The sequence below is a fragment of the Halichoerus grypus genome, chromosome 4 (genome assembly GCF_964656455.1).
Source record: "Halichoerus grypus chromosome 4, mHalGry1.hap1.1, whole genome shotgun sequence".
Lineage (NCBI taxonomy): Eukaryota > Metazoa > Chordata > Mammalia > Carnivora > Phocidae > Halichoerus > Halichoerus grypus.
In genome coordinates, this window is record NC_135715.1 from 61,223,479 (window position 1) to 61,229,108 (window position 5,630).

Sequence of the window (5,630 nt, forward strand, 5' to 3'; positions counted from 1 at the left end):
AAGAAAGAAGTTGCATGTTTGGACGGGTTAGATCATTTTTCTGGTGTGACTAAAATTCATTGAATTATAAACAAAGTTTTTCTCTGCATCTAATATGCCCATTTTCGGGGGCAGGGTGGTAGTTCATGAAGCCAGTCATACCTACAATGTAACTTAAGAACTGACAGCATTGGGACAGAACATCAGACCGCAGAACACCGTATGAGGCTCCTTTCCTAAGGGCTTTTCTTGAGAAGCAGTCATAAGCATGTCTTCAACAGGTACCTTAAAAAAGGAGAAAACTGTATTTGACTTATGTATATATAATCTGACTCGTTCTTTTTTTCAAGTGATGATTTCACAGCTGGCATTTAAAGAATGCAACTATCTCATTTTGTTTAAAAAATGCTGTGGATTTTGAAACTGAATTAACGAGCTGTATAGACACGCCCAGAGATAATGATTACAAATTTGGAAAGTAGACGGCTGAGGAATTCCCTAGGATTGTGTGGGTGGGTGGAGGGGCCGGGAGAACCTTTAAGTAACTTAACAGAAACCTTGGTGCTCTTTGACCTCAAAAGCCAGGGACAGGAACAAAGAAGGTAGACAAGTAATCGGTCTCCTTTTCCTTCCCTTAAGGAGTTTCATCAAAGAACTTTAAAAAATCTTTCATCTTCCAACAATATTTTTCTTTTCTTTACCCCATACGTTAGACGTTGTGTAGAGAAACTATCTCACTGAAGAGTATTACTGAGATGACAAAAACTGGCTAATATTGAATGTAGGTTGCTTGAGCTCTAAAGTGGACTGCCAGACTTCGTATGTTACTGCTCTCCAGCGTACAGTGTGTCGGTATTACCTCAAACTCAGGGACCCCCCCCCCCCCAGGGACAGAAGGAGACTCCCCTTCTAAGACTGTGTTGAAAATGGAAAGCAGTGATGGTTTTCGGCTAAGCCTCCAGAAGGGATAGTGTCTGTATTGAGCTAACTGTTGTGACCAGCAGGAGGGGATACCCCGGCTCACGCACTGGGATCCCAAAGACGTTGGTTGTCACTGGGTGTGGTGGAGGCCACCGCCGCAGGCCACGACAGATGCCCTGTGGGGCAGTTGCATAGTCCCTGCATCCTCCAGCGTCATGGAAACGTCTTAGCTGAGGCCTCCTGCCTGTCTTCGTTTTCCAAACCTGTCCCTGATTCCACAGTGTGATGACACAGCCCCTTCTTTCCTCATTGCTCAGCCGCAGGTTTGTTTGGGGGGAATTCAGTGTCTGGCTGCCCGCGTCTCGCGGGCCATTGTGCAAACTTGTTTGTATAGCACTCCTGTTTCTGGGTTGTGCTCACGCTGCTCTGGCAAACGTGTACACGCACATTCATATGCACACGCACACACATTTACACATACGGTATCTCATCCGGCTAAGGCTTTTAAAAAATTACAAAGGTAAATAATAATCTGTTTCAGCAGTTGGAATGAATTGCAACTAAGACTGTTTGAGCTACTGGGTCTAGCTCTTACGATTTGGATTCATTACAGCCAACTCCCACAGTTCAACATATTTATTTACATTAGTGTGACAAAACATTAAAAAAAATGGAGCAATCTAAATTGTATAAAGTGAACTAAAGAGGAAGAAAAGTGACATATGAATATATTTTGCAAATGTTACATTAATTAAAAAAAAAGTATGATTTTACTGTTTTACTTTTAAAGTGGGCATTCTTCACTGTTTCCAGACCTCTGTATATTTTTTATCCCCCCCCTTTTTTTTTTGCCAAATAAGGTGTTACAGAGGTTATGTTTAAATACAACCAATCAGGCCCTAAATGCAAAAAAAATTCATCTTGGTGCTTATCACTGGTATAATTATTTTTGCTTTATTAACTTTGCTCTTAGGAGCAAAAATTTGTTTGTAGCTTTACAGTAATGGAATTTTTCTAGTCATTGTCAAAAATTTTTTTACATTGTACAAGTAAAGATTGTTTTCAGGGTTAAATGATTGGAATTAATGTATATAGAGTAAAATTACTGGAAAACTTTTAAATGATTTTCTTAACTTGGTGTTCTTTTTAAAATACTCTTTGAAAAATATATGAAAGTGATAAACCTTTAATGAGAATAAGCCAGTATGTTAAGAATTTTTTCCTTATTTATGACCTCAAGATCTTACTGTTTTAGTTTCTTTAAAAGAAAACAATGGGAAATGGCTCATGAACTGTTTGGGGTTTTTTTTTGTTTTAATTCTTGATGTGAATTCCATTGTTGACTGACCTTGTGTATTCACATGAATATACTATCTCTTGTTCCCTTTAACCAGACTAGCCTGAGCAGACATGGATTTGTCATGTCCTCATTCTCATGCTCTGCCCAGCAATCTCAGCGTTTTCATTTTGGTATGGTAGAGTCTCAACTCATAAGCTGGTTAGATTTTTAGACTGTGCCTCGGAATTAAATCAAGCATGCTCAAAATGATCCCTGAAAATTTCTTAAATTGCCAATGAAGTTCTCTGTATAGTCTTAAAATTGGAATCCCTGTAGAGTGATACACGGATATGAATATATTATGAATATAGTAAGTTTACTATATACAATATACAGTAAAAACTACATAGCGTCAGTAGACTTTTATAACACCAATAATTAAACTATTTAAATGTGTGTCCTTTGTTTTTGTTTTTGTTTTTTGGCCACTAGGTATGCTTGAATTTATGTAAATTTATTGCTAATCCCACCCCTTATGATAGATCTCATGTAAACTCCACACGGGGATAAATTTTTATCTGGTTTGTTCGTGGCTATATCCTCAGAGCCTAGAACAGGGCCTGGCACACAGTAAACATTCAATAAATATTAACTGAATGAATGAACTCTGATGTATATACCTATTTATAACCTAGCTCCATTTATCCTACTTTATCTCCCATTCAATTCAATAAAAAAATTTTTTTTTTAAATACATATTGACTGCGTGAGGAACTATGTGGGCCACCGGTGGTGGTGATGGCAAAATGAATAAGATACATCCCCTGCCTTTAAGAGGGTGGCCTACGTGGGCAAATAGACATGTGAACAGTGTTCCCTGAAGATGGAATGAGGTGCTTGTCACGGAAGCGGCACAGGTACTGTGCTGGGCAAGGCAGGAGGAGGATCCTTTGGTTCCGATGAAGGGATCTGGAAAGGCCATGTGGGAGAAGAAGAGACTCATAAACGAGGCTCACAAGGACCAACAGATTGTCAGCAGATGGAAGGCACTGGGTTAGGGGAATAACATGAGGCATGCCCCTTCCTATTCCTGGGGCATATTTCCTTGGACTGTGCAGACTTGCCTTTCTTTACTTTTCCCCACTCACTTACCACCTCCAGCCCAATAATCAGAATCGTACTTTGCTCATTCCCACCCGCTTTAGAAAAATCTGTTTCCAGTACACAACTCCGTAACAGTTATGTCCCATCTGCATGACTATATTTTGTCTTGATACCATAAGAAACGAGGAATTGGGTTTCTTAAGTTCAAGGACTGTTCTATAACTGTGAAGCTTTTAAATCTCTTCTGGCCTAGGTCAATGATTGTGCATGGTAGATTCCTAGTTAAGTATTAACTGAATACTTGAGCAATTTTTGAATTATAATGTGTCATGAATTGACTCGCAAACCTAAATCTGTGTCCTTTACCATCCGCTCAAGAGGCTTCTCAACCAGACTTGTCAGGGCTCAGCCTGTCTGAGATACTCTGTCTTATTCAAATTCCATGACATGGGGCATATCCATGATGTGGGAAGCACTCCAGAAAAGTCAGGTTAACACACATGTAAGATCTTGTTATTACAGTGTGAAAATTGGGTCATTCGTGTTCTTCCTTGAGGCCTGGTAATCATGAGTCAGTTAAAGCTTTTCTCTCAGAGCATGATCTAAGGAAATAAAGGATCTCTCCCTGTATTATAAAGGATACTATCAAGATAGTGAATATGTTTATAATTTGCACAAGATTACTAGACCAGTCACTGACCCAGAAAGAATTAAAGCTACCTTGACAGCAGCTTGTTTTAGTTAATCCCAAGACCATGGAAGCTTTTTTCCCTTCATGATTACGCTGCCTTCTTTTAGAAAAGTTATGTCTTAAATGTGCAATAAAGACAGAAATACAGTTTGGCAAGAATTCTAATTAAGGCAAAAATGTCCAAGCACATTGATCCAGCCACTTGTACCTGGATTTAGATCCTCCCAAGTCCCAAAGGTGGATTTCCAGGGAGAGCATGTCTGAAAGGTTAATGCAGAGCAAGTTGCTTTCTCTATGTTTCACTTAATCACCACAAAACTTTGGTTCAACTATTAGATGCCTTTTACAGTGGAGGAAAGAAGCGATTATTTGCCAAGGTTACGGAAGTGGGGCTAGAATTAATCTTAGCTTTCTCTAACCCCAAAGCCCCACTCTTTACATTGAGCTTTTGCTTTCAAAACTGCCAAGGACTGTGGCATATATTTGAAAAGAAATCTCAACTTGGGCTGATGAATGGACGTTGGAGTAGATAATTCTGTCATTAAAGCCTTGGATGGATTTAATTAGTACTGCTAGTATTAATTATTGGACAAGATAAGTACTTAGCAAATTTGGTACCTCTGATAACTGGTTGTCGAGTAATTGTGCTACCTTTTAAAAGATTAAGTGATAGATTCAAAAACCTGCAAATACTGTATTTTTAAGTTTTAAAAACTGAGGTAAAATTTACAGTGAAATGCACAGATCTTAAGTTGGAGGCGTTTTAACAAAGGCATAATAAATCCACGTAACTCAGCACCCCAGCCAATAGAACATACCTGCCATCCCCCAAAGTTCCCTGGGGCCTCTTTCCAGTCACCTGCTCCCTAGAGGCCACCACTGTTCTGATTTTTATTACCACACACTGATGTCGTCTGTTAAACGGTATATTTTGTGTAAAAGAAAAGCAAATGGTAAACTGTATTCACAAGGCGTGTACTGAAAAACAAGCACAGCTGTGAAGGTGGAACGCTCTCCTTCCAGCATTCTTTTAAAAAGACAACTTCAACACTTGCGAATTAAGAGTTTTATAGGTGTCATTTTTTAATTTAACCAGCTCTGGCTGCGGAGAAAGAAAAACCGAAACGAAGACGCACTTTACCTGAACTGTTCTCTTTTGAGAATCTTCAAGGACATTTGGGAAACCCAAGTTTACAGCCCACCAGTTAGGCCACTCGGATGACTTACTTTTGTGGTCCCCCAGAAGAAATGACTCCGGGGGAGAAGTGACTGGATCGGAACGTGGGGAGCCTGCGGCTCGCCCTGGGCCCCGGTCCGGCCCGCGGGCCGTGGGGGTGTGTGCGTCGGGGCCCCGCCGGCCGCGCGCGCGGGGGAGGATGCGTTGCCCAGAGCGGGCGGGGCTGACTTCGCCCGCCGGCTGGGCCCCCGCCCTCCGGGGCCGCCCTCCCCGCGCCGTCGGGGGCGGGTCCGGGCGGGGCCGCGCAGCCGAGCGCCGCCGGCCTGGGCGAGCAGTCCCGGGACGCGGGATGCTCGGCGCGTTGCCTCGCGGCCCCTGAGACCTCCCGCCCGCCTGCCTCGCCGCTTCGCCGCCTCGCCCGCCCCGGCTCCGGCCCCTGCGCCCGCCAGTCCCGAGAGGTAGGAAGAGCCTCCCTGCCG

At 42.3% G+C, this 5,630-nt stretch overlaps 1 protein-coding gene across 4 annotated transcripts in view; it reads right to left on the minus strand.

The window, feature by feature from the left end:
- CKAP2 (cytoskeleton associated protein 2) overlaps positions 1–5,630 on the minus strand; it is a 94,614-nt gene that overhangs the window by 56,394 nt on the left and 32,590 nt on the right. For 2 of the 4 annotated variants that reach the window (XM_078070411.1, XM_078070409.1), the window contains exon 1: positions 5,202–5,286. The exons of the other annotated variants lie outside the window; for them this stretch is intronic. The gene's annotated coding sequence lies outside the window, so the exon portion shown is untranslated. Of the gene's footprint in view, positions 1–5,201; positions 5,287–5,630 lie in introns of those variants that run through there. 4 annotated transcript variants of the gene reach the window in all.